The sequence below is a fragment of the Anomaloglossus baeobatrachus genome, chromosome 3 (genome assembly GCF_048569485.1).
Source record: "Anomaloglossus baeobatrachus isolate aAnoBae1 chromosome 3, aAnoBae1.hap1, whole genome shotgun sequence".
Lineage (NCBI taxonomy): Eukaryota > Metazoa > Chordata > Amphibia > Anura > Aromobatidae > Anomaloglossus > Anomaloglossus baeobatrachus.
The window spans coordinates 383,514,757-383,542,655 of NC_134355.1; the positions used below are offsets into that span (position 1 = coordinate 383,514,757).

Consider the following 27,899-nt stretch of genomic DNA (forward strand, 5'->3'; position numbering starts at 1 on the left):
GTAACGTTTAATTTGAAGGTTTGAACAAAAATATCTGATAGAAATTGTAGGAATTGTACACATTTCTTTACAAACACTCCACATTTTAGGAGGTCAAAAGTAATTGGACAAATAAACCAAACCCAAACAAAATATTTTTATTTTCAATATTTTGTTGCGAATCCTTTGGAGGCAATCACTGCCTTAAGTCTGGAACCCATGGACATCACCAAACGCTGGGTTTCCTCCTTCTTAATGCTTTGCCAGGCCTTTACAGCCGTAGCCTTCAGGTCTTGCTTGTTTGTCGGTCTTTCCGTCTTAAGTCTGGATTTGAGCAAGTGAAATGCATGCTCAATTGGGTTAAGATCTGGTGATTGACTTGGCCATTGCAGAATGTTCCACTTTTTTGCACTCATGAACTCCTGGGTAACTTTGGCTGTATGCTTGGGGTCATTGTCCATCTGTACGATGAAGCGCCGTCCGATCAAATTTGCGGCATTTGGCTGAATCTGGGCTGAAAGTATATCCGGTACACTTCAGAATTCATCCGGCTACTCTTGTCTGCTGTTATGTCATCAATAAACACAAGTGACCCAGTGCCATTGAAAGCCATGCATGCCCATGCCATCACGTTGCCTCCACCATGTTTTACAGAGGATGTGGTGTGCCTTGGATCATGTGCCGTTCCCTTTCTTCTCCAAACTTTTTTCTTCCCATCATTCTGGTACAGGTTGATCTTTGTTTCATCTGTCCATAGAATACTTTTCCAGAACTGAGCTGGCTTCATGAGGTGTTTTTCAGCAAATTTAACTCTAGCCTGTCTATTTTTGGAATTGATGAATGGTTTGCATCTAGATGTGAACCCTTTGTATTTACTTTTATGGAGTCTTCTCTTTACTGTTGACTTAGAGACAGATACACCTACTTCACTGAGAGTGTTCTGGACTTCAGTTGATGTTGTGAACGGGTTCTTCTTCACCAAAGAAAGTATGCGGCGATCATCCACCACTGTTGTCATCCGTGGACGCCCAGGCCTTTTTGAGTTCCCAAGCTCACCAGTCAATTCCTGTTTTCTCAGAATGTACCCGACTGTTGATTTTGCTACTCCAAGCATGTCTGCTATCTCTCTGATGGATTTTTTCTTTTTTTTCAGCCTCAGGATGTTCTGCTTCACCTCAATTGAGAGTTCCTTAGACCGCATGTTGTCTGGTCACAGCAACAACTTCCAAATGCAAAACCACACACCTGTAATCAACCCCAGACCTTTTAACTACTTCATTGATTACAGGTTAACGAGGGAGACGCCTTCAGAGTTAATTGCAGCCCTTAGAGTCCCTTGTCCAATTACTTTTGGTCCCTTGAAAAAGAGGAGGCTATGCATTACAGAGCTATGATTCCTAAACCCTTTCTCCGATTTGGATGTGAAAACTCTCATATTGCAGCTGGGAGTGTGCACTTTCAGCCCATATTATATATATAATTGTATTTCTGAACATGATTTTGTAAACAGCTAAAATAACAAAACTTGTGTCACTGTCCAAATATTTCTAGACCTAACTGTATATATAATCACAATATATAGTTCTAGCTCTATAGCGCTCCGCAGTATTTTTGATTTTCAGCGCTGATAAAGTGGACGGCTACGAGCTGCCACCCCTATCTACCTGGCATTACCTTGACTGGTGCTCAAAAAAATAACTAAAAAAATGCGATGGCTCCTGACATATTTTGATCGCTAGTCAGGTAAAGCCAAGCAGCTGGAGGCTGGGATTCTCCACAGCCCGCAGCCGCCCCTGGAAATGACACATTTAAAAAAAACACGCAATACAGAGAATTTTTTTTTATTAGAAATAAAACAAAAAAAACATTGCTGTCCACAGGGACAGCAATGCCAACTCTGCTTCATCACTCTGTACAGAGCAAGAAGCAGGCTGATAGTGAGGGTATGATTGCACTTGCGTAAATACATGCAGCTGACCGCTCCTGTCAGGAGAGTGTGCGCCATGATGCGATGCGACACTCGCACAGTGACAATCAAGGTTCAGTTAACAGGACAGGACCTTTGATGACATCATAGTCATATGACCAGTCTGTAACCAACGGAGTAATACAACAGTTACACCTGACTGGTCACATGGCCACGACGTCACGGTAGGTCCTTTAGTCAGTGCTGGTTACCGGGAGGGCACAGCAATGATCGGACTCGGAAGCAGAAGCGGCCGGGAGACAGTCTGCAGGACGCGTCGCGGGACCTGTAAGTATAATGACAATGTTTATTATTAACTATATTCTTTATTTTAAAGTGTTATCTCCATCCCGATCCCGATCTTTACAAAACGATCGGGCAAGGCTCCCGATCCCGACCATCGGGGGGATCGCCCATCACTAACTCCAAACATCCATCTATCTTGGAATGTAGCCAACAATGAAGACATGTGCATGGTGAATCCAAATAGCTCCTCCCAAGATGTAATAGAGCACACAAAATGAAGAAGAAAGCACCTGAACAGGAAAGCAAGTCAAAGGAAAGGAAAGGAGAGACAAAACAACTTTCAGCATTTGGACAAAGACAAAAATGCCACAGTCCAGCCGAGAGGGAAACTGACCCACAAAACCAGAGGTCACTGGATCGAACCCCAAAGTCAAGCCATGACAGCCATATTTTCTTCATAATAATAACCCATTGTAGTAATAACAAGGTAATAATCCATATGAAGGAGTCCAGGAGTATTGGCTGTAGGCGTGTCACCTACGGTTCTGAGGGTAAATAGATACAGTATAAGCCTGTGTGTAGAATCTTATACGACTTGTACTGTGACATTTCTTGCATGCCATATACCTCATATGTTACAAAACCTGCTTGATATTTCAAAAAGAGAAGGAGGTGGTGGTGGGGGAGAGATTTGGAGACTTCTAGGATGTAATCTGGTGAAATGTCTATCTGTCAGATTATACTCTGTTTAAAAATCAATAAAAACTATTTGATTTAAAAAAAAATGCTCGAGTATTTCATACCCAAATCAAACAGGTCGAAAGCTTGGGCTGGCTTCACTCAAGTACTGAGCACAAAGGAAGTCAATGGGAAACTCAAGCATTTTTCTCCTTTCTTTTTCTCCCTAGGCTGGAAGTCAAGCACCCACAATATACTCAGTCGTGTACCGAGCATTGCAAGCACCCTGATGTTCGATTGAGCAGTACTAAGCACACTCATCACTAGAGACAAATTGCTGGAGTTTTGGGAAAGGAATTGTGACCCATTCTTGTATGATATAGGATTCTACCTTGCTCTTTTCTGGGTTTTTGTTTCATTATATGCCAATTGTTTTCTACTTGTGAAATCTCTGCAGGCAACCCATTCATCATCACCTGAACTCTTCTTCTGCTAAGCCATGCTGTTGTAATGAATGCAGTATGTGATTTAGTATGATCTTATTGAAATATGCAAGGACTTCTATGAAATAGATGTTGTCCAGATGGGAGCATATGTTTTAAAACCCCATATAAGGCTCAGCATTGATGGTGCCTTTCAAAATGTGTAAGCTGCTCATGCAATAGACACTAATAGAACCCAAAACCATCAGATGCAGGATTTGGGGATTTTGAACTGTGTGTTGATAACAAGCTGGATGGTCCCTCTCCTCTAGAGTCCACAGCATATGATATCTGTGTTTTCTGTAAGATAATTCAATTTTTATTCATCTAACAATTTTCCATGAGCTTTGGCTCATTTGCTGTGTTTCAGGATTTTGTACTGTATATGGGTTAATATTTGCATGATAGAGCTTTAAAGGGAAGCAATCATCAGGATTTTCGTATATAAGCTAAAGCCAGTGCTGTACTGGCTCTATCAGGCAGATTATCTTCATACCATTAGTGGTCCGCTCGTATGTTTAGGCTTTCAAATCCAAGAAAGTGAAGTTTAAAAAATCGTCAGCTTCTTGAGTGATAATTGCAACAGAGCAGATAATCTCTGGGTGGGTATTCATACGGATTCCCGCCCCCCTGCCTGTTGTTCCTCCCTCTCTCTTCTCTATGCTAATGTTGCTATTCAACTTTTTCATTACTAAGATGGCATCAGAGTTGGCGCCCACGCACCTTATTATTTTAGTCTTACAACTGAGAGGATGGCGCATGCGCCCTCACTACTACAGCTCTCGTTGTAACCGCGGGAGTGCACACGGTCACAACAGGAGTGGAGAACAGTTGATCATAGCGATTAGCTGCAGAAGAACCAGGCGGCCCGATGTCCTCTGCTGCAGTCAATCGGTTGCTATAGGTCACTCGCTATACAGAATGCAGCAGCTCATGACTGATACTGTATATTGACTGTTAAGCTATACATAAGCAGCAACCAAGATGACAAAGGCAGTACCCTCCCACATATCCCCATTTTACTCCCACAGCTCTCTTTCTATCTTTTCACTTGCAATATTGGGAGAGGAGAGTCAAAGACCTGCTCAGGGAGCTGCCCCAAGTTTTAAAAACTGTCCACTGTGAAAAAACCCCAAACTAAAACATTAACATTATGATAAACTAAGTTTTTACATATTTTTATAACCCTAAATAGGGTTAGGATAAGGCTTACAGTTAGGACTAAGGTTAGGGCTGGTACTAGAGTTACTGTTAGAATTAGTGATACAATTATGGATAGGATTAGGGTTAGTTATAGTGATGGGCAAACCCGAACTATAAAGTTCGGGGTCTGTACCGAACACATAGTGTTCGTGCACATAAACCTGAACACGAGATTTCTGAGAAGCTTGTGTTACAGTTCGGATCCAGTTCGGGTCCAGGGGCTGTAAAAAAAAAAGCACATTATAAAAAACATTATGATTATACTTACAGCTCCCGTGGCGCGTCCTGCAGACTCTGTCTCCCGGCCACTTCTGCTTCCGGGTCCGATCATGAACTTCTGGGGGTATTCACTGCACTGCTTGTAACTTGGCAGTCTTCGGCTGTTTTCGGCCATGTTCGCGGTGACGTCAGGATTCACCCGAGTCCATGAGCCATGGACTTGATTGAATTTTGACTGTCACTGTGCGATTCTTGTATCGGTATCATCCGGCACGGCACACACTCACCTTACAGCAGCGAGTCGGTTGCATGTATTTAAATGCAGCTGAGGCGCTCCTGTCAGCAGAGTGTGCGCCGTGCCGGGTGATACTGATGCGAGACTCACAGGAGTCATATGCAAGCGGAATCATACCCTCAGTGTCAGCCTGTTTCTCGTTCTGTACAGAACGATGAAGCAGAGCTGACATGGCTTTCTTTGCTTCTCGCTCTGTAGAGATGCTTGTCTGCCCAGAGCAATGAAGCAGAGCTGACATGTCTCTCCCTGTGGACTATGTTGGACTAGGGAGTTATTTATAATAAAGATGGAGTCTCTAAATTTTTTTTGTTTTATTTCTAATAAAAAAATGTTTTCTAAGTGTTGTGGTTTTTTTACTGTTTACTAGAAAGTCATGGTGGCCATGTCTAATTTGGCATGACACCATGAATTTCGGGCTTAGTACTAGCTGAGAATACAAAGCTGGTATATCCCCTGTATTACCCAGCGTGCCATCGACCCGGCACAGAGAATGGGTGTCTGTGATTGCCACACGCAACAACACATGAGAAGTTACGCTATACCTGTTAGGAGCCCGTACATTCTAGCACCTAAGCTTTATGGCTGTGCGCAGTTCCTGCCACATATGAATGTTTGAGCTGCATTCAGGTTACTTCAACAGGCAATCACAGACGCCCATTCTTCATGCCGGGTCTGTGATTGCCTGACATCACAGTACTGTAAAAATAAATAAATCATTAAAAAAAATGACATAGCACTTCGCAGTATTTTTGATTCTCAGCGCCAGATAAAGTGGACGGCTATGGGCTGCCACACCCATGAGCCTGGCTTTACCTTGGCTGCCAATCAAAATACAGGGAAGCCTATTCATTTTTTCTTTCATTTTTTAAAAAAAAATGTAAAAAAAATGCATGGGCTGCCGCCATATTTTGATTGCCAGTCAGGTAAAACCAGGCAGCTGGGGGCTGGGATTCTTCGCAGCCTGCAGCCAGCCATAGAAATGGAGCATTGTAACTTACAGTCATTTCCAGGTGATTTACCCGGCTCGTCCAGCGGCCCTGATGGCGGTGGCATGCTGGGTAATAAAGGGGTTAATACCAGCTTTGTATTCTCAGATAGTACGAAGCCTGAAAGTCATGGTGTCACGACAAATTAGACATGGCCACCATGAATTTCTTGTAAACAGTAAAAAAAACACAACACAGAATTTTTTTTATTAAAAATAAAACAAAAAAAAAAAACATTTAGAGACTCCCTCTTTATTATAAAAAACTCCTTAGTCCAACGTAGTCCACAGGGAAAGCCATGTCAGCTCTGCTTCATCGCTCTCTGCAGACGAGCATCTATACAGAGCGAGAAACAGGCAGAGCCATGTCAGCTCTGCTTCATCGCTCTGTAGAGAGCGAGAAGCCGACTGACACTGAGGGTATGATTCAACTTGCATATGACTCCTGCAAGTGTCGCATCAGTATCACCCAGCACGGCGCACACTCTCCTGACAGGAGCACCTCAGATGCATGGAAATACATTCAGCCGACCCGCTCCTGTTGGGAGAGTGTGCAGTGTGTTGGGTGATACCGATGCGAGCCTCGCACAGTCAAAGTACAATCGAGTTCATGGCTTATGGACCCGAGTGAACCCTGACGTCACCGCGAACACGGCCAAAAACAGCCGAAGACTGCCAAGTGATGAGCAGTGCAGTGAATACCACCAGAAGTTAATAATCGGACCCGGAAGCAGAAGCGGCCGGGAGTCAGTGGCTGAGCGGTAAGTATGATCACAATGTTTATTATTAACTATATCCTTTATTTTACAGAATCCTCCACCCCATCCCATAACTGTAAAGTCCAAGTTTGGGGTTCGGATGCAAGTTCGCGTTATCTCAGAACCCGAAATCGAACTTTGCAAAAAGCTCCGGCGAGTCTCCCGAACACAAACATAGGGGAGTTCGACCATCACTATATACAGTGCCTACAAGTAGTATTCAACCCCCTGCAGATTTAGCAGGTTTGATAAGATGCAAATAAGTTAGAGCCTGCAAACTTCAAACAAGAGCAGGATTTATTAACAGATGCATAAATCTTACAAACCAACAAGTTATGTTGCTCAGTTAAATTTTAATACATTTTCAACATAAAAGTGTGGATCAATTATTATTCAACCCCTAGGTTTAATATTTTGTGGAATAACCCTTGTTTGCAATTACAGCTAATAATCGTCTTTTATAAGACCTGATCAGGCCAGCACAGGTCTCTGGAGTTATCTTGGCCCACTCCTCCATGCAGATCTTCTCCAAGTTATCTAGGTTCTTTGGGTGTCTCATATGGACTTTAATCTTGAGCTCCTTCCACAAGTTTTCAATTGGGTTAAGGTCAGGAGACTGACTAGGCCACTGCAACACCTTGATTTTTTCCCTCTTGAACCAGGCCTTGGTTTTCTTGGCTGTGTGCTTTGGGTCGTTGTCTTGTTGGAAGATGAAATGACAACCCATCTTAAGATCCTTGATGGAGGAGCGGAGGTTCTTGGCCAAAATCTCCAGGTAGGCCGTGCTATCCATCTTCCCATGGATGCGGACCAGATGGCCAGGCCCCTTGGCTGAGAAACAGCCCCACAGCATGATGCTGCCACCACCATGCTTGACTGTAGGGATGGTATTCTTGGGGTCGTATGCAGTGCCATCCAGTCTCCAAACGTCACGTGTGTGGTTGGCACCAAAGATCTCGATCTTGATCTCATCAGACCAGAGAACCTTGAACCAGTCTGTCTCAGAGTCCTCCAAGTGATCATGAGCAAACTGTAGATGAGCCTTGACATGACGCTTTGAAAGTAAAGGTACCTTACGGGCTCGTCTGGAACGGAGACCATTGCGGTGGAGTACGTTACTTATTGTATTGACTGAAACCAATGTCCCCACTGCCATGAGATCTTCCCGGAGCTCCTTCCTTGTTGTCCTTGGGTTAGCCTTGACTCTTCGGACAAGCCTGGCCTCGGCACGGGTGGAAACTTTCAAAGGCTGTCCAGGCCGTGGAAGGTCAACAGTAGTGCCATAAGCCTTCCACTTCCGGATGATGCTCCCAACAGTGGAGACAGGTATGCCCAACTCCTTGGAAAGGGTTTTATACCCCTTGCCAGCCTTGTGACCCTCCACGATCTTGTCTCTGATGGCCTTGGAATGCTCCTTTGTCTTTCCCATGTTGACCAAGTATGAGTGCTGTTCAAAAGTTTGGGGAGGGTCTTAATTAGTCAGAAAAGGCTGGAAAAAGAGATAATTAATCCAAACATGTGAAGCTCATTGTTCTTTGTGCCTGAAATACTTCTTAATACTTTAGGGGAACCAAACAGAATTCTTGTGGTTTGAGGGGTTGAATAATAAATGACCCTTTGAATAAACTTTTCACAACTTAAAAAAAAAATAAAAAAAGAAATAACATTCTTTTTTGCTGCAGTGCATTTCACACTTCCAGGCTGATCTACAGTCCAAATGTCACAATGCCAAGTTAATTCCGAATGTGTAAACCTGCTAAATCTGCAGGGGGTTGGGTACTACTTGTATGCACTGTATATATATATATATATATATATATATATATATATATATATATATATATATATAGCTATAGTGCTAGGGTTATGATTAATGTTTGGCTAGGGTAGCGAAATAGATATAGCTTAAAACAACAAAACAAAAATGCAATTAATAGAAGCTAAAAATCAATGCCTTACTTTTTTTTTTTTTTGTCAGATTTCAGCAAAAAAACATTGTCAAAGTACAAACTATAATTACAACAGTACTTTTCTAAAGTAGAATATACAATATTATTCGGATTATAAAACAAACTTTTTGGGAGGAAAGTAAGGGATGCGTCTTATAATCTGAATGTAGCTTACCGAGGTGGTGGAGAGGGGTTGCAATGGGCTAGCGGAATGCTGCGGCGGTCGTGCAGGGGCTGCAGCAGCTGGGCTGGTGCGAGGTCTGCGGAGGATGATGCTGGGGTTGGCTGTGCAGTGTCAGCAGTGCTGTGCGGGGTCTCCGGCTGCTGCAGCGTCTGTGCGGGGTCTGTGCGTGGTCTCTAGCAGCTGGTGCTGGGGCTGCTGTATGAGGTCTCCGGCGGCTTTACTGGCACTGCAGGTCGGGTGGTGATGACTTCAAATAATGCCGCCTGGAGTTGGCGCCTGCACAGTTGGAGCTCTCGGCTCAAGCTCTCATCTGCGCAGGTGCCGCCTCCAGCCCATTGATCTCCCTTTAGCGTACTTCAGGAAAATAACGCCCGGAGGTGATGCTTGATCATTTGACATCTCGGCTTGCCATTGAGCCTAGAGCTTAATCTGCTCTGACTCCGGGCGCCATCTTCTTTAAGCTCTCACCATCCGCAGCCACCACAGCCTGAGCCAAAGCACAGCTGCCCCAGCATGGCAGCACCAGCCTCCGCTCCAACCCTAGCTTCCGCCGGATCAACAGCCTCCGCCGCAGCCTTAGCCTCCGCTGCAGCCCCAGCCACCGCCGTTTTGAAATCTAAGAAAGTAAAGTTTATAATATCTGGGGGGGAATTAATAGTTATGCCCTCGTTCTGTTACAATTAGCATAAGTATTGTACAATCGATCTAGCAGGACCTGTGTGAGGTTATACCAGGTAACCTGGAATCTAGCTTTGTTGGCTGAGGCGCCGCCCCTTCTGGTCACATGGGTAGGACCTCACCACAGGTCCTGCTAGGTTGATTGTATCATACTTATGCTAATTCTAACAGGGGGAGGGGATTGCTGCTATCACTCAACAAGCAGCTAATTTTATAAACTTTACTTTCTTGGATATCAAAACCTAAACATCCGAGCCGACCACTAAAGGTATGTAGAGAATCAGTCTGATAGTGTCAGTATTGCACTGGCTTTAGGTTATAAATGAAAATCCTGGTGATTGGTTCCTTTAAGGTTTTCAATAATGGACTGGTATAAGGGACTCAGTGAGTGGGGATCGTATAATAATTGCAGGTAAAGCATGTAATAAGCTTTCTTTTTTTATACCTCCTTTTGTCTGTGCCTTCCTACCTACTTCCGGCCACTCCATTCTTTAGAATCAAATTTTAAAGCATTCTGTACCATGCTTTCAATACCTTGTAATTGAGTGCCAAGATCCTTCGATTATTTCCCATTGTAGTTCAAGCTTAGTAAGTCATCAATCGGTAACCCAAAGTAAGACAACTCAAGAAATAGTGCACACTAGTGACTTCAGTCATGTAAGGTGGGATACATGGGAGAGGGCAATAAACATATACTGATATTTAGGGTTATTATTGTGAGCTGTGGGATTGTCTTTGTTTTATTTAATTAGGATGACTGGTTTAAAACAAGAAATAAAAAGCGGCAGTAGTTCAACCTGGAGAGTGTGCGGTTATTTTACTGATAATAGCAGAAGGCGAGTTGTGTAGATTACTATTACCTTCTGAGTAAAACAAGAACTCCCTTCAGGCATTGGGAAACAGGTGTTTTTTTTGAATGGAACAGAAAAGTGTCCTGCAATCCTGATGGTGATACCTCTGGGATACACATTGTCATATGATAAGCCAGCTGGTTTAAAGTTGAACTAAAGACCTTCTTTTAAACATTGTAAGTGCATATGGGTAATGGGACATAGCACGGTGGTCTTCTTTGGCTGCTGGACTATCAATGGATATCAGGAGTGTGCCTTTGTCTGAGCTGATGGTAACATGTGTTATAAAATAAAAAACACACCCTGTGGTCACGAAAACACATCCAAAAACACATGCATTTACCATGTGTTTTTGACTGTTTTTTTTATTCAATGGGTGAAAAATAATGATGGGCGGACCACCGTGGGTTTAAAGGTAAAATAAAGGAAATATTAATAAAGCAAGCGCGCTATACTTACTGAGTCAAATGGGTATTACCTTTATTGCATATGCACTTATTACCCCACCCATCTGTGATTGGTTGCAGTCAGAGGCGCCACCACACTGAGCGATAGCGTGTCTGTCGCTTCCAATCACAGACCCGACCTGCGGGTCTATATGGTACATATTATGCTACTCAGCACAGATAAAGTATATGGCTACAGGCTGCAGCCCCCAGCCATGTGTTTTTCTTGGCTGTGTATGAAAATAAAAGGAGCCACATGTGGCAATAAAAGCAGCGTTGGGTCCCCCTCTATTTTGATGCCCAGCCAACCTTAAGCATGACAGCTGGGGGGCTGGTATTCTGGGGAGACCCATGCATATTGGCCCACCCCAGCCTAAAAATAGCAACCTACAGCCACCCAGGATTGCCGCATGCATTAGATGCGACAATCCCAGCACTTTACCTGACTCTTCTCGATTGCCCTGATGCGGTGGCAATCAGGTTAATAAGGAGTTAATGTCAGCTCACAGCTGCTACTAAGCTCTAGATTTGTAATGGGAGGTGTCTATGAGACACTCCCATTACCAATCTGTAAGTGAAAGTAAATAAACACAAACACTGGAAAAAAAATCCTTTATTTACCTCTTTCACCCCTTTATTAGCTCGAAAAACACCCCAACAGGTCCAACGTAATCCACACAAGTTCCCACGACGATTCCAACTCTGCTACATCTGAGGTCACATCATGCAATAATTTTCACACAAAACTCCAAAAAAGGGCTGGACAAATTTGTTGGCATCCTCAAGTTAAATAACTGCAATCCATCAACAAGCTTCTTACACTTTTGAATTGGAGCTTTGGACCACTCTTCTTTTGCAAACTGCTCCAGGTCTCTCATATTTGAAGAGTGCCTTCTCCCAACAGTAATTTTAAAATCTCTCCACAGGTTTTCAATGGGATTTAGATCCAGCTTAATTGCTGGCCACTTTTGAACTCTCCAAAACTTTGATTCCATCCATTTCTGGTTTCTTCTTGAAGTATGTTTGGGGTCATTCTCACGCTGGAATATAAAATATAAACTGATCAGCACAGCACATCTAAACAGACAAATATGAACAGGTGCAAACTGAAAATGCAATATACAGCTAAAAAATATAAAGCTGCACTCTGAAACACTAAGATATACAAACACTGAATTTTAGGAATTTTGAAACTGCATTATTGCTATTGAAAATAAGTTTTAAAAATGAAATATTTAGTTCAGGAAATGGACAGTTTATGAGAGCTCAACAGCCAGTGATAAGGTGTGTGTCTTTGTTAGGTCCCTAAATCTTGTCTTTAAGCCTACAATTTTATGGGCTAGCAGGAGTCTACTTAAATTGAAATTAAAGACTGCCTCCAGGTGGTGGGAGGAGTGCTTAGTCAGAAAGGAATGAACTACAATATGAAACAAAAAAAACTGACCAGCACATCCAAAAAGACAAGTGTGAACAGGTACAAACTGAAAATGCAATGTACTGCTAAAAAATATACAGCTGCACTGTGAAACGCAAAGGTATGCAAATATTATATATTAGGAATTTTGGAATTGCATTGCTGCTGTTGAAAATAAGTTTTAAAAATGAGATACTTGGAGCATAAAATGGTCAGTTTATGAGAGCTCAACAGCCAGCAACAAGCCGTATCTCTTTGTAGAGTTCTAAGGTAATATGCATCTATCTGGGCTTAATGCCCTCAATTTTATGAGCAGGCAGGAACATTCTTAAATTGAAATGAAAAATTCAACATTTGCATAACTTAGCATTTCAGAGTGTTGCTGTATATTCTTAGCATTCTGATGCTGGAAGGCCCATGACCTAGGATGCAAACCCAGTGTTCTGTCACTGGACACTACATTGTGACTCAAAATCCTTTAGTAATCTTCAGATTTCATGATGACTTGCACACAGTCAAGGAGGAGAAAGCTCTGCGTCACTGAACAATGGGTGCTCTGGAGTAAAAATAATCATACAATATAGAGGGAACTCAAGCACACCATTCACTCTCACACCAAAAGAGAAAATAGAGAATTCTTCATGCAAATTCAATTTTATTGATCAAGAGGAATTGATCACAATAAATGAAATGTGTTGTTGTCCATACAAAATGACATTTCGGCCATTAGCCTTTGTCAAGCTGGATTTTATCTGAACATAAACAAAAATAAATTTCAATCAAAATTAACATAATGAAATCACAGTACAGTATTAAATAGAGATTTTAATACTGTACTGTAATATCATTATGTTGATTTTGATTGATATTTATTTTTGTTTATGTTCAGATAAAGTCCAGTTTGACAAAGCCTAATGGCCGAAACGTCATTTTGTATGGACAACAACACATTTCATTTATTGTGATCAATTGCTCTTGATCAATAAAATTGAATTTGCATGAAGAATTCTCTATTTTCTCTTTTTGTGTGGGAGTGAATGGTCTGCCGGAGTTCCCTCTATATTGTATGATTATTTTTACTCCAAAGCACCCATTGTTCAGTGACGCAGAGCTTTCTCCTCCTTTTCTACAAAAAATTTTTTTGGCTCTAGCTCCTGATCTCATACCCCAGCATCTGACCAATGTCATAATCTAATTTTTCCTTCCTTCTGATATATTGATGAGGAAACCTCTACTATTGTTTCTTAAGTGACCACATCGAATACATTTTTGGTCATACCACCCGAAGAATTACGTGGAAGAGAGTATGAAAAAGAGCTTCAGAGACAAGCAGCACTTGATCTTCACCTGGTGACTTTGGCCGAGTATCATCGTACGAAAAGAATACCAAGGAGTTTGAGGGTCTCTCTCAAACCCACACTTTTTTCGGATAATCCTCTATTTTGTGATAAATTTGAAGCGATAATTAATAAGTGCTCGATGGATATAATTACACTTACGATTGAATTTCTACAAAAAGAAATACAACAGGTATCTGACAATATTAAATCCACAGAGGAGCAACTTAAACAGACCTTATCTGCTTCTGATCTAAACCAATTGAAGACCAAAACTGATGATCTTATAACTACCTTCCACAAATATCTTGAGACGAAAAAGAGATACAAATTTCTCAGTGACCAGGAGGATTACTCCAAGGGTACAGTTTATCGATGGCAGTCTGGTGATACCTTTCATTTTCAGTGTCCCTACAGGTACAGAATTATGCCTCCACCAGCGACTCGGATGGCGATTATGGGACATCACGCCAATCATCTGGTTTTTAAGACCAATGCCGACCACCCACAAGAAGACAAGGCAGGGGAAGAGAAAGATATCAGAACAACAGGGAAGGATGAATATGGGCACATAGGTAATTCCAACCTCATTTACAATATCTCCTCCTACAATCTATCGTTCGCCGAACATCTAGTCCTACAAAAAGGACTAACATTCTGTCCTACATCCTGATACGATACCTTCCTGATGGAACAGGAACTTAATTACTTTTTTAGGTCCTTAAGGTTGAAGGTACATTTTGCTAATACAACACCTACTCCTTCATTGGGTGAGGGTGTCTGCTTTAATTTGAAAGATCTAGGCCTCACAATACCTAGCTCATATATGCCACCCAGACACCATGACCCAATAGAAACATTTGTCTCCTTGGTAACCAGTGATGTTGATAAACTTAATAATAGAATTCACAAGGGTGATTTTCAATTGAACCATAATCTCACGGTAGAGGAATCTAGGGCTATCAAGAACTTACTGTAAAAGACAATACCAGCATTGTTATCAAGCCTGCCGACAAAGGGGGAGCTACGGTCATTTTGGACCGTAGCTACCATGTTACTGAAATTTTGGGACAACTCGCAGATAGTAGCACTTGTGAACCAGTACCAAAAGATCCAACATCTCAAATTTCCCCCCTGATTAAGTCCACTTCCCAACAATATTTACAAGCTGGCATTATTGACCAGACGTTAGCCACTTATCTCATAAATCCACATCCAATCATCCCTGTTTTCTACACACTTCCGAAAATTCATAAGAACCTCACACATCCACTAGGCAAACCTATAGTAGCCTCAACTGATTCCATATTATCCCCATTAGCCAGAACAGTTGAGAGAATATTATCCCCCCTCATACCACTCATCCCATCATATGTGAAGGACACTTTTTGGAGATAATTACGGACCTACGACAAATTCCAATTAATTCACATCTAGTAACATTAGATGTGAATAGTCTTTATACTAGTATCTCACAAAAGGAAGGGATCAAGGCAGTACGTTGGTTCTTAGAAGAGTACACTATATTACCTGGGGGCAACAAAGAATTCTGTATTGATCTCTTGATGATTGTTTTGGAAAAAAAAAATTTGTTTCAAGACCAGTTTTTCTTGCAATGTAAGGGGACCGCCATGGGATCGAACATGGCGCCTCCTTACGCCAATATCTTTATGGCTTTCTTTGAAGATCAATTTATTAATTCCCATCCCCTCATCACTAGACATGCCTTGACATGGCGGAGATACATAGACGACGTCTTTATGGTTTGGGATGGTGAATTAGATTACTTAATGGAGTTCTTTGCTGATCTCAATCGATTTATGCCGGGACACACCTTTTCCATTCATTATGATCAGACAAAGATCAATTACTTGGATTGCATGGTTATTAAGAATGACCAAGGTCTCCTTGTTACTGATATTTATGTCAAATCCACAGACAGGAATAGCCTTTTGTATTATATGAGCAACCACCCGAGACATGTGAAACAAGCCCTCCCCATACCTCAACACACTAGGATAGACAGACTCGTCACCAAAGCAGACATTAGAGAAATCAGACACACGGAGATCAGTCTGAAATTTCAACAGAGGGTATATACACAACAGGTGGCTGATACGAAACATTCCACGTCCAAGCGGACATGGACATCCCAGGGTCAGATACCATGTATCACCACTTATCACCCTTTCCAACCAATAATAAGGATGATCATAAGTCAACACTGGCCACTGCTCAAGTTAGCGTATCCACAGATAGAGGCGTTTCATAATTTGCCTCTTTTTTGTTACAAGAGGTCCCCTAATTTAAAGAATCAGCTGGTTCGTGCTGATCTGGGATCATCCAAAGTTGTTCCACGCCAAACATTCCTTGGTGCACAACAGAAAGGCACTTTCCCATGCCTTGGATGCGTACAATGTGCCAATGTAACTAAGGGGCACTTTGCACACTACGACATCGCAGGTGCGATGTCGGTGGGGTCAAATCAAAAGTGACGCACTTCCGGCATCGCTCTTGACATCGTAGTGTGTAAAGCATTTTTGATACGATTAACGAGCACAAAAGAGTCGTAATCGTATCATCGGTGTAGCGTCGGTCATTTCCATGAATTTGGAAAGACCGATGTTACGATGTTGTTCCTCATTCCTACGGCAGCACACATCGCTGTGTGTGAAGCCGCAGGAGCGAGGAACATCTTCAACCTGCGTCCCGGCCGGCTATGCGGAAGGAAGGAGGTGGGCGGGATGTTTACGTCCCACTCATCTCCGCCCCTCCAGTTCTATTGGTCGCCTGCCGTGTGACGTCGCTATGGCGCCGCACGACCCGCCCCCTTAGGAAGGAGGCGGTTCGCCGGCCAGAGCGCTGTCGCAGGGAAGGTAAGTGCATGTGAAGCTGCCGTAGTGATAATGTTCACTACGGCAGCTATCACCATGATATCGCAGCTGTGACGGGGGCGGGGACTATCGCGCTCGGCATCGCAGCATTGGCTTGCGATGTCGTAGTGTGCAAAGTGCCCCTAAGGGTAACTCGTTCACGCATCCAAGGACAGGCAAGATATTCCGGATCACGGGCTTTTACACGTGCGATAGTACATTTGTAATTTATTACATCAAGAAGAAAAAGTTTCCAGCGCCAGGGAGGAAAGTTAAAAGTCCATTTTATTGAAAAATATCAAATATAAAAATCCAGCAAGTAAGGCATGAGTGTCGGATAGCCCATTATTACATCAAGTGTCCATGTTGTCTCGGGTATGTTGGTGAGACCACCCAACATATCCGAGACCGCATTAGTCGACACAAATCCGACATTCGCTGTGGGAATACTTTATTACCCATACCACAGCATTTTTTGACGGCTGGTCATCAGATTTCACAACTTAAGGTGGTGTCACACACAGCGACAACGACAACGACGTCGCTTCTACGTCACCATTTTCTGTGACGTTGCAGCGACGCCCCGTCGCTGTCGCTGTGTGTGACATCCAGCAACGAGCTGGCCCCTGCTGTGAGGTCGCCGCTCGTTGCTGAATGTCCAGCTTCATTTTTTGGTCGTAGCTCTCCGCGCTGTGACGCACAGATTGCTGTGTGTGACAGCGAGAGAGCGACGAAATGAAGCGAGCAGGGAGCAGGAGCCGGCATCTGGCAGCTGCGGTAAGCTGTAACCAAGGTAAACATCGGGTAACCAAGGTGGTTACTCGATATTTACCTTCGTTACCAGCCTCCGGCGCTGTCACGCTGCCAGTGCCGGCTCCTGCTCTATGCACATGTAGCTGCAGTACACATCGTGTAATTAACCCGATGTGTACTGTAGCTAGGAGAGTAGGGAGCCAGCACTAAGCAGTGTGCACGGCTCCCTGCTCTCTGCACATGTAGCTGCAGAACACATCGTGTAATTAACCCGATGTGTACTGTAGCTAGGAGAGCAGGGAGCCAGCGCTCAGTGTGCGCGGCTCCCTGCTCTCTGCACATGTTGCAGCACAGCGACGCGTGTCGTTATGATCGCTGCTTCGGCTGCTGTGTTTAACAGCTAAGCAGCGATCATAACAGCGACATACAAGGTCGCTGCTACGTCACAGAAAATGGTGACGTAACAGCGACGTCGTTGTCGCTGTCGTTTAGTGTGAACCCAGCTTTAAATTCCATGTGATAGACCATGTTGATGTAGCACATAGGGGAGGTAATAGGATTAAACACCTCCTTGATAGGGAAGTAAGAGGGATCCATACTCTTAACACACTTGAACCTAATGGCTTAAATCACAGATACGAGACAGTATATTAGGTATCTAATGGACTGAATGATCTGAGATTGGTTCAGGTTGTAATATTCATGTAATTGTTATATAACAATAATTTTCCTCTGGCTGTTATTTGTATGTGGTTCCAATTTTTTCTTCAATACCCCATTGACAAGAAAATGTTTCTTCCATTGTAATTATTAATAGGATAAATACAGTTGCTTATAATATATATGTTCTTTAATTATGGATTCTGATCAATTTCCCTTTCTTTCACAGAAACGCTAATATATCCTCACTAAGAGCACTTACCTGCACTACAGTCTGCTGTTCCACTTCATCTAGTAATCGTGGCGACACTGTGAATTCCAGGCATCAGGTTCACCTATTGTCCACAAGCATCTGGCAATCACTGTTAGATCTCCTGTACTAGCGCTGCACGTAAACAATAGGTTCACATGCCCTGAGTCTCCTGGCTCCGTAAACCAGAAGTGAGGTCTGTTATACACACTGTGCATGCGCAGCATGCGTTCTATTTCCCCGACGTCCGCGTTCCATACACCGGATGTGAGGCAATAGCGCACGCCCCAACTCACCACATAAACGCCCAGATGCTGGAAACAGCTCACATTACTCTCTTACATTTTGGCAGTCTAGTTTTTTTATGTCTCTGTCAGCAGTTGGGTCTTCCTGAGTCTTCTGCCATAGCATTTCATTTCATTCAAATCTTGACGATAGTTTGAGCTGACACTGATGCACCTTGAGCCTCAGGACAGCTTCATTTTCTCTTGAACTTGATTGCAGCTGCTTTTCCACCATGCGGACTATCCTGCGTTGCAACCTTTCCTCTCACTTACTCTGTCATCCACGTCCAGGGATTATTAACTACAATACTATGGGTTGTAAACGTCTTGATTATGTTGCGCACCATGGACAAAGGAACATCAAGCTCTCTGGAGAGGGACTTGTAACCTTGAGATTGTTGATATTTTTCAACAATTTTGGTTCTTTTCTCCTGTCCTCAGACAGTTCTGTTCTCCTCTTTTTGTTCTCCTTGCTTTGTATGGCACACACAGACACACAATGCAAAGCTGTCACAATATGACTGTAGGAAAGCGAGGGACAGGGGCTCTTATGCCGTTTCTCATGCTAGGTGTCCCTAGGCTATCTCTAACCTCAGGGTTACCCCTAATGGCTAAGCGCCTGACCAGAACTGACCTGATTCTCCCCTCCCACCAGTGAAGGAAGGGGCAGGAGAGATGGAAAAACAGATTAAGACAGACGGAAAAAAACAAAACTCTGACACACTGCAAACACACAGGAACTAAGAATGAGAGACTCAGGAGAAAAGCAAGAGCAGGAAGGTAGCAGCAAAAGACAACAAGGGTTAACTCCACAACTGCACACAGCAACAAGTACCATAACCACTAGTTAATCTGGATCACAACACCTCACCAGAACAGCTAAGATAAACTATAGCTGTCACTAATGGAAGTGTCCATGTCTAGCCAGCATATACAGGAGAGGAGCAGATGTGATTGGTTTCCCCAAAACATGTAATCAAAGATGACTCACAAGCAGACCAGCAACTATTAACTCTTTATAGCCTTCCTATAAACTACCAATTTGTTGGTCGATGCCCAAGTCAGCCTGCACTGGTTACAGATCTCAGAGAAGTTATCAGGCACAGTGAGTATCAGCAGTCTGAACAGATTCCAACACCGCCATGACAGTCGGTGATGTTTGTAAAGACCTCTGTGTGACAAAAGATTGAGTCAACTTCTCCTTTTTTTTATCTGGTTTCAGGTAGGATTTTCATATGTTTATTCTTGGGTTTTGAAAACATTAAATATGACCTATTACTACATCAAAATTGGCCAGTTTTGATCAAATTGTGCTCCTAAATGAGAGCAAAAACTGGTCAAATGAAACCTAGTGACTAGATCCTCTTTAAGTGTTTTATTGAAGCATTGATGTTTATAAATATATTTATTACCCAATTTTGATTCTTCCATTTAATTATTGACTATGGCCTTTTTGCCATTTGTCTTCTGACCATGTCTCAAATTTTATTACATTATGTAAGAAGTTATCTGGATCTACCAACCTGAACATCAGGTCGTGGGATGGGGATAATATACAAGACAGGAGGATCATTACCATTATGGGGTACCTTAGTTAGAGAATTTGGGGCCATTACCCCCATAACAGTGTCAGCAGCAGATCCTCGCCCCATAACAGTGTGTCATGACCACACGTTTTGCTTAAAATTTTATTGTCGTATTTTCCTCCTCTAAAACCATGGTGCGTCTTATGGTCCGGTGCGTCTTATAGTCCGAAAAATGCGGTATTCTTCCTGTATTTGTTGCTGTATATGTGTGATTTTTTTTCCTGATGAAGGCGAGAGGTTTCGCTAAAACGCGTTGAAAATAAAATCACTTTGATCTCCATCCGGATCTTTTTTTCTGTACAGCAGCGCGGTATATTCCACATTCACCACCAGCCTTGTACATTGTCTAGGGGTGCTGCAGCAGCTGTGTGATGCTTAACAAGTAGTTGGGGCTCACACAACTACTGCAGGTGAGCCTGTTATCTTTCTGTTCTGTCTCCCTTCAACACAGATAAGACCCTATTGGGCTCCTGTTTCTTTCCAGATTTTACCTCCTCTCCCAAGGTTCAATCATACTGACTAGAGCTGATCGGACTCGCAAAAAACGGGACTGGAGGGTCCATGCTAAATTAAAAAAAAAACAAAAAACCCCGATCCGCACCGGAATCTGGTAACCATATAAGTCCATAGGGACAAGAATTTGGAGATTAAAAACATTGGTGGAAGGGATAGGGGGGTAGGAGCGCACGCAGTGTACTCACTGAGGCTGTGTCATGGCGGCACACTCCTTCCGGGTCACACTTTCCCTTCCGGAGCCGACAATTGAATATTCACTGCTATGCCCGCCTACCATCGTGTGTAATTGGTTGCAGTTAGACGCACCTCCACCCTGAGTGGCAGCATGTCAGCTGACTGCAACCAATCACAGGGGCCAGGACGGCCGGTGGTCGGGGAAAGCAGTGCAAGTGTCTGCAGGTTAGTATGGTGGAATAAAAATAAATGTATAAATAAAACAATCAGTGTAGGGTGTCCGTATTCTTATACCAGCACAGATAAAGCCCACAGCTGCAGCCCCCAGCTGTCGGGCTTTATGTGTACTGTGTATCAAGATAAGCCAAGAGTCACATGTGTGAGGGACTCTTATCATATCACCCGGCAGCTTCACACTCTCCAAACATGAGCGTGCAGGTACATAGAAACACATGCAGCCGACCCTCTCCTGTCAGGAGAGTGTGCGGCTATGCCAGGTGATGCGAAGCGAGACTTGTGCGAGTCTGGCATAACATTATGGCCTGCCGCTCTCCAAACATAAGCATGCAGGTACATAAAAACACAATGGCTGACTTGCTCCTGTTAGGGGAGTGTGCGGCTTTGCCGGGTAATGCGACGTAAGACTCGGGCGAGTCCCTCGCAAGTGTGACTCCGGCCTTAGAGAAACCGTATTGTTTTGTTTTTTCTATTATTTAAATAAATTTAAAAAAAAACAAAAAAAAAAACACATGCAGTCCCCCCAATTTTGATGCCCAGCTAAGATAAAGCCAGCTGAGGGCTGGTATTCTCAGCCCACAGCCGCCCAGTATTGCCGCATCCATTAGATGTGACAATCCCAGTGCTTTATCGGCTCTTCCCGTTGATCTAGTGTGGTGGCAATCGGGGTAATAGCAGGGGTTAATTACAGTGCACAGCTGCTACTAAACCCTAGGTTAGTGGTGGCACAGGCGTCTATGAGATACCTTCATCACTAACCTGTAAATGAAAGTAAATAAGTACAATCAAAAAGGAAAAATCCTTTATTTGGAATAAAATACAAAAACACACCCTCTTTCACCACTTTATTAACCCCAAACACCCCTCCAGGTCTGGCGTAATCCACATGAGTCTCCAAGCCGCTTCCAGCTCTGCTACATCTCACAGCAAGCGGCCTTAGAACAAGACCGCCGGCTGTCAGCGCAGACAATGACTGAGCAGCGATGAGCAATGACTGCAGGCAGACAGTGTCACAGGCTGGGGGCGCGTCTGACTGCAATCAATCACAGACAACAGGACGACTGGTGGGCGGGGAAAGCACAGAAAGCTGTGTGTATGCGATGAGCCTAATGCGCAGTACAGCAAGTGAATGCGCGACCCGGAAGCAGTTTGCCGCCATGACACCGAGTCTCCATAAGTATGAAACGCTTGCTTAATTCTTTTTTTTCTTTATTTTTCCTTTAATTTCCCCAGTGCCGAATCCGGATCATACACCCAGCATCCCGGGTCCGGGTCCGGCACCCAGGCATCTTTGAAACCGCGCGAATCCGGACTATAACAGTCCGGGTCTGCTCAGCCCTAATAATGACAGATGCAGATTCTTCACTATAAGAGCAGTAAGACTATGGAACTTTCTGCCACATGATTTTGTAATCGTTGATTCACTACTAAGATTCAAGAGAGGCCTGGATGCCTTTATTGAAGAATATAATCATTATCAGCTATGTGCACTAGATTCTGTGATTGGGCATTGCTTTAAGGATATAGTCTGATTGTCGTTTGAGAATTTTTCCTCTAAATTAAAGCTATTAATGATTGCCCCATGGGGTTTTTGCCTTTTTTTGGATCAACATGTTAGGCTATAGGTCATGCCTGCAGAATATATGGCCTGTCAAAGGATGTTGTGTGGCCCACGGAGAACCAGGAGGCTTCGGTTTTCATTCTCCTATATTGAGCTGTATTTGCATCTTTTAGAGCAGGAGTGGGGAACATCCGGCCCGCGGGTCGCATGCGGCCCGCCATGACCTTTTTTGCGCCCCCCGGGCAGATTCCCGGGGGCGGCAGTACTCCAGCCACCACCATGGTTTTACCGGCCGCCGGCCCTTTAAATCTCCACATGTGCTGCTTGAACACACCAATGAGCTCTTTCGCTGGCAGGTGCCAGCGTGCTCAGGACTTACTTTATGTGTGGGTTTAGCGCTCTGCGCTTCCGTCCCACTGCAGCTTCACTGTTTCCAGCATTGTGCCGCCCACTTTCCGTCCCCTCTCCGGTGCAGCGTGCCCCATCAGTGACATATGCAGCTCCCAGTATGTGTGCCACCTGCTCTCCGGTGCAGCGTGACCCATCAGTGAAGTGTGCAGCTCCCAGTGTGTGTGCCGCCCGCTCCCCTGCGCCGCTCGCTTTCCGGTGCAGCGGGCCCCCATCAGTGCTGTGTGCAGCTTCCAGTGCTGTGTGCCGCCTGCTCTCCACCTCTTGTCTTGTGCAGCGTGCCCCCTACAGTGCTGTGTGCAGCTCCCAGTGCTGTGTTCTCTCCAATGCTGTGTACCCCCTAGTGACGTCTGTGCTTGCAAGTGCTGTCCGTGCCCCCCAGTCTCCTAGTGCTGTCTGTGTGCCCCCACTTAGTGATGTCTGTGTGCCCCCCCACTTAGTGATGTCTGTGTGCCCCCCACTTAGTGATGTCTGTGTGACCCACACTTAGTGATGTCCGTGCCCCCCCTAGTGCTCTCTGTGCTGCCCTAGTGATGTGTGTGCCCCCCAAGTGCCGTCTGTGCCCCACAGCAATACTTATGCCTCCCTGTGACCTAGTAATGTCTGTTCCCCAGCCCCTCTTGTCATGTATATGCCCCCAGCATCTCCTGTCATGGATATGCCCCAGCGTCTCATGTTATGTGTACAGTATGCCCCCAGTGTCTGCTGTTATGTGTATGCCCCAACCCCTCCTGTGATATATACATCACATTGGAGATGGTAGGGGGCATATACATCACACTGGAGATGCTGGGGCTGTACATATCACAGGAGTGGCTGGGGGCATATACCTCTCAGGAGCGGCTGGTGGCATATACCTCTCAGGAGCGGATGGGCGCATATACCTCCTCACAGGAGCGGATGGGCGCATATACCTCACAGGAGGGGCTCAGCGCATATACCTCACAGGAGGGGCTGGGCGCATATACATCAAAGGAGAGGCTGAAAGCATATACATCACAGTGAGGGGCTGGGGGCTTATACAGTTAGGTCCAGAAATATTTGGACAGTGACACAAGTTTTGTTATTTTAGCTGTTTACAAAAATGTGTTCAGAAATACAATTATATATATAATATGGGCTGAAAGTGCACACTCCCAGCTGCAATATGAGAGTTTTCACATCCAAATCGGAGAAAGGGTTTAGGAATCATAGCTCTGTAATGCATAGCCTCCTCTTTTTCAAGGGACCAAAAGTAATTGGACAAGGGACTCTAAGGGCTGCAATTAACTCTGAAGGCGTCTCCCTCGTTAACCTGTAATCAATGAAGTAGTTAAAAGGTCTGGGGTTGATTACAGGTGTGTGGTTTTGCATTTGGAAGCTGTTGCTGTGACCAGACAACATGCGGTCTAAGGAACTCTCAATTGAGGTGAAGCAGAACATCCTGAGGCTGAAAAAAAAAGAAAAAATTCATCAGAGAGATAGCAGACATGCTTGGAGTAGCAAAATCAACAGTCGGGTACATTCTGAGAAAAAAGGAATTGACTGGTGAGCTTGGGAACTCAAAAAGGCCTGGGCGTCCACGGATGACAACAGTGGTGGATGATCGCCGCATACTTTCTTTGGTGAAGAAGAACCCGTTCACAACATCAACTGAAGTCCAGAACACTCTCAGTGAAGTAGTTGTATCTGTCTCTAAGTCAACAGTAAAGAGAAGACTCCATGAAAGTAAATACAAAGGGTTCACATCTAGATGCAAACCATTCATCAATTCCAAAAATAGACAGGCCAGAGTTAAATTTGCTGAAAAACACCTCATGAAGCCAGCTCAGTTCTGGAAAAGTATTCTATGGACAGATGAGACAAAGATCAACCTGTACCAGAATGATGGGAAGAAAAAAGTTTGGAGAAGAAAGGGAACGGCACATGATCCAAGGCACACCACATCCTCTGTAAAAAATGGTGGAGGCAACGTGATGGCATGGGCATGTATGGCTTTCAATGGCACTGGGTCACTTGTGTTTATTGATGACATAACAGCAGACAAGAGTAGCCGGATGAATTCTGAAGTGTACCGGGATATACTTTCAGCCCAGATTCAGCCAAATGCTGCAAAGTTGATCAGACGGCGCTTCATAGTACAGATGGACAATGACCCAAGCATACAGCCAAAGCTACCCAGGAGTTCATGAGTGCAAAAAAGTGGAACATTCTGCAATGGCCAAGTCAATCACCAGATCTTAACCCAATTGAGCATGCATTTCACTTGCTCAAATCCAGACTTAAGACGGAAAGACCCACAAACAAGCAAGACCTGAAGGCTGCAGCTGTAAAGGCCTTGCAAAGCATTAAGAAGGAGGAAACCCAGCGTTTGGTGATGTCCATGGGTTCCAGACTTAAGGCAGTGATTGCCTCCAAAGGATTCGCAACAAAATATTGAAAATAAAAAAAAATTTTTTGGGTTTGGTTTATTTGTCCAATTACTTTTGACCTCCTAAAATGTGGAGTGTTTGTAAAGAAATGTGTACAATTCCTACAATTTCTATCAGATATTTTTGTTCAAACCTTCAAATTAAACGTTACAATCTGCACTTGAATTCTGTTGTAGAGGTTTCATTTCAAATCCAATGTGGTGGCATGCAGAGCCCAACTCGCGAAAATTGTGTCACTGTCCAAATATTTCTGGACCTAACTGTACATATCCCCAGCCCCTCGTGTGATGTATGTGCCCCCAGTGTCACCTGTGATGTAGGTGTCACCTGTGATGTATATACAGCAGTCCCAGCACCTCCTATGTGATGTATATGCCAACAGCCCCTTCAGTCATGTATGTGTCTCCTGTGATTTATAAACACCAGTGCCTGTGTCTGTTGTGTGATGTATATGGTCTACTAATCTTATTATCACAAAGAGTTGCTTGCACTCCAGATCGTGACAAACCTGGAAAAGATAGAAGCAACATAAGTATCACCGAACATCACAGCCGCACAAAAGAGAACCAGCTCCGGCCGCCACAGTAGGGGTGAGTTAATTAATTGTTTGACCAAATATAGCAGGGTCATTTTCACATTGATAATTTTGTGCGGCCCCCGAAGGTTGGCAGAAATTTCCAAATGGCCCCCGGCAGTAAGAAGGTTCCTCACCCCTGTTTTAGAGCATCTGGACTGAGGGGGATCAGAGCAAGATCTGTACTTGTTATACCCGGCCCCAGCATGCAATGGTGTATGTCATGATGCTGTAACCTCATCACACTGCTGCCAGAGTGGCCAAGGCAGAAAAGTCCAGGGTGGCAATAGTAAGTGCTCTAGGAGAAGCAGAAGATTATATATACTATTCTAGGGGAAGGGGGGAACTTTATGGAGCAGTGCAGGTTCTGGGAGAACATTATAGAGCAGTGCAGGTTGTTGGGGGAACATTATGGAGAGGTGCAGGGTAGGAGGGAACATTATGGAGCTGTGTAGGCTGTGAGGGGACATTATGGAGTGGTGCAGTGCATGGGGGACATTATGGAGAGGTGCATAATGTGGGGGACATTATGGAGAGGTGCAGGTTGTGGGAGAACATTAGGGATAGGTGCACGTTGTTGGGGAACATTATGAAGGGGTGCAGGGTGTGTGGGGTGAAATTATGGAGCAGTGCAGGATGTGGAGGACATTATGGAGATGTGCAGGTTATGGGGAACGATATGGCAAGGTGCAGAGCATGGGAGAACAATATGGAGAGGTGCAGGGTGTGGGGGAACTTAAGGAGCAGTGTAGGGGACATTATGGAGAGGAGCATGGTGTGGGGGATGTTATAGAGTGGGGGCAGCGTGTGAGGGAACATTATAGGGAGGGGCAGTGTGTGGGGACATTATGGAGAGGGCAGTGTGGTGGGGACATTATGGAGAGGGGCAGTGTGGGGGGATTATGGAAAGGGGAAGTGTGGGGGGGACATTATGGAGAGAAGCAGTGTGGGGGACATTTTATACAGGAAGCACAGTCAGGTTTAATTATTTATTAAGGGGCATAGCATGGTATATATATCTATTTGTAGGGCAGTATATTGATACTTTTATTTTTAAGGGCACCATGTTGGGAAATGCTGCAGAAGACAGAGAACAAAAAAGTCTGGAGAGACAACTTCTGGGGGTGAAATCTTATGGCATCTGTGCTACATGGAGATAAAAGGGATGGGAATGACTAATCAGAAAAGATGTCACCTATAGAGATGAGCGAACCGGTCCCGGTTCGGCTCGAGGTCGGTTCGCCGAACGGAGGTCCCGTTCGAGTTCGGCTCGTCGAACGTTCGACGAACCGAACTCGAACTGCATAGGAAACAATGGCAGGCAATCACAAACACAGAAAAACACCTAGAAAACACCCTCAAAGGTGTCCAAAAGGTGACAAACAACTCACAACACATGGGAAAGTGACAAGGACATATACTCATGCGAAAACAAAACAGCTGGACAAGGAAAAAGAGGAGGACACACAGATATAGGCATGGCACGCCCTTCTAAAATCATGTAAAACACCGCAAGGTGACTCCAAGCGTAGTCTCCCTTTTTTTCCAAAAATTGGGCCCCACACACACCCACCCATTCAGTGGCAGCAGTTGTGCCCCAGTTGTACAATTCACAGCTAGATTTGCATCAAGCACATTCAAAAATACGCCATAATTAACCGTCCCCAGGATGACACCGGGGTAGGTAGCAAAGTCTTTCCTGATCCCAGCTCTGTTCATCTTGGCTTCTTTTAAAAACAATGTAAGCAAGGGTTACTCCAAGTGGAGTCTCCCTTTTTTCCAAAAATTGGGCCCCACACACACCCACCCCTTCAGTGGCAGCAGTTGTGCCCCAGTTGGACACTTCACAGCTACATTTGCATCAAGCACATTCAAAAATACGCCATTCTTATCCGTCCCCAGGATGACACCGGGGTAGGTAGCAAAGTCTTTCCTGATCCCA

At 44.3% G+C, this 27,899-nt stretch overlaps 1 long non-coding RNA gene across 1 annotated transcript in view; it reads left to right on the forward strand.

The window, feature by feature from the left end:
• LOC142295325 (uncharacterized) overlaps window positions 1-18,489 on the forward strand; it is a 35,890-nt gene extending 17,401 nt beyond the window's left edge. Inside the window, exons 2-3 of the long non-coding RNA XR_012751420.1 lie at window positions 14,077-14,245; window positions 18,186-18,489. This is a non-coding gene — a long non-coding RNA (uncharacterized LOC142295325). The remainder of the gene's footprint in view (window positions 1-14,076; window positions 14,246-18,185) is intronic.
• The last annotated feature ends 9,410 nt before the right edge of the window (window positions 18,490-27,899 follow it).